Raw genomic sequence first — 1889 nt, forward strand, 5'->3', positions numbered from 1 at the left:
AAGGTGGGGGAGAAAAGGGGAACCGATCACAAGGATCTACATATAACCCGCTCCTTGGGAGACGGACAACAGAAATGTGGGTGAAGGGAGACATGGTTTAGTGTAAGACAAAAAAAAATTATAATAATCAAGGGTTCATGAGGGAGGGAGGGGCAAAAATGAGGAGCTGATCCCAAGGGCTCAAGTCGAAAGAAAATGTTTTAAGAATGATGATGGCAACAAATGTACAAATGTGCTTGACACAATGGATGGATGTATGGATTGTGGTATGGGTTGCATGAGCCCCCAATAAAATGACTTAATAAAAAATTAACAAAACAAAACAACTTAGGAGTGGTTGCTCAATGTTAAGCAAGTTCTTTCTGGCTAGAGGTTTGTGAGAGAAATGAGCAAAAAAAAAATTAGACCTTGTCAATAAAATGCCTTGGCTATGAACTAGGGTTTTGGAGGCAGAAACTCCAAGTTCTCATGGTTGAGTTGTTCAGCTTTCGGATTCCCTGCAATGGCATGCTGTTGTTGTTGTTGTTGTTGTTGTTGTTAGGTGCCATTGAAATGGCTCCCATCCACAGCCACAGCAGAACGAGACCTTGCCCTGTTGTGTGCAAACCTCGCCATTGTTCCTATGCTGGAGCCCACTGTTACAGCCATGCTATCAGGGCCTCTCTCTTTTTCGGAATGTCATCCTGCTGCATATAAAATGAGCTCTCTGAGAAGCAGAAGGGATCTCATGACCAGCAAGAGCCAGCAGTGGAGTGCCTCCTCTAGATCCAAGTTCCCTGTGCAGTGATCCTCCTGGATCCAGATGATAGCTGTACCATCAGAGAAGCAGTAGCAGAACCATGATCCGGAGCCGGGGTCCTCAAACTATGACCTGCGGGCCACATGTGGCCTGCCGAGGACATTTATCCGGCCTGCCAGATGTTTTTGCTCCATTTGTTTTTTTTACTTCAAAATAAGGTATGTGCAGTGTGCATAGGAATTTGCTCATAGTTTTTTTTAAAAAACTATAGTCCGGCCCTCCAACGGGTCTGAGGGACTGTGAACTGGTCCCCTGTTTAAAAAGTCTGAGGACTCCTGATCCAGAGCACAGATCAGAGTGATGAGCTTCCCAACCCCGGAAGCAAGTAACGTTGAGTGCGTTTGTGCAGAAAACCGCTGTGCGGAGTGGGGTGCCTCTGGCAGTTAATTGGGGAAACTGGGCTTGCTAATGGACTGAAGTGGAGCTGAGTAGACTTCAGGCTGAGGCTTATTGGATCCGGTGTCTCTGGGCATTTGGTTCAGGGAGTTGAGTTTGCTGACCTGTGGAGTTCGAGCTGAATGCCTTCAGGTGGAGGTTTACAGCAGAGTGGTATGCCCCTGAAGCATTTAGTAGCAGACCTGAAAGAAACTTTGTAACATGTCCTGATAAACAATCTAATCCTGAGCATTTGTCACTGCTATTACAACTTAATTTCCATAATAACCCCTTTAATCATGAGTTCTGTGTAGCCATTGCAATGGACATTAGAACTCAAAAAGGTAAAATGGAGAACATTAAGACATCACAGTTGGTGCTTGTGAAGTATCCTGAACAGCCCATACTGCATAATAGGTGCTCAATAAAGAAAAGGTTTTGAACATTACAGTTATAATTGATATTGTCTCTAGGAAGCATGAACATGATTTGGAGCAAGTCTGCTATTGTAAGGCATAGAATAAGAACCTTGGGGGAAATCTCTTTTAAGAAGTTTAAGGGCAGAGAAGATGAGGTAGAAGAGATGATTACTTTAATGTCCTATTGGAATACATGTTTTTCCATCTTCATAGATTAGAAGATAAAATGGAATGATTTTGAATTTTGCTAATTTTGAGGTTGAAGGACAAGCCCACTGACTCGTGGACACACATCA

At 43.6% G+C, this 1889-nt stretch overlaps 1 protein-coding gene across 2 annotated transcripts in view; it reads left to right on the forward strand.

Annotated features, from left to right (window-relative positions):
• Positions 1 to 1889, forward strand: part of GRM8 (glutamate metabotropic receptor 8) — a 939770-nt gene that overhangs the window by 308383 nt on the left and 629498 nt on the right. The gene's annotated exons all lie outside the window — the stretch shown is intronic.

The sequence above is a fragment of the Echinops telfairi genome, unplaced genomic scaffold, assembly GCF_000313985.2.
Source record: "Echinops telfairi isolate 266 unplaced genomic scaffold, ASM31398v2 ScPeMD7_23;HRSCAF=83, whole genome shotgun sequence".
In the NCBI taxonomy this organism is placed as follows: Eukaryota; Metazoa; Chordata; class Mammalia; order Afrosoricida; family Tenrecidae; genus Echinops; species Echinops telfairi.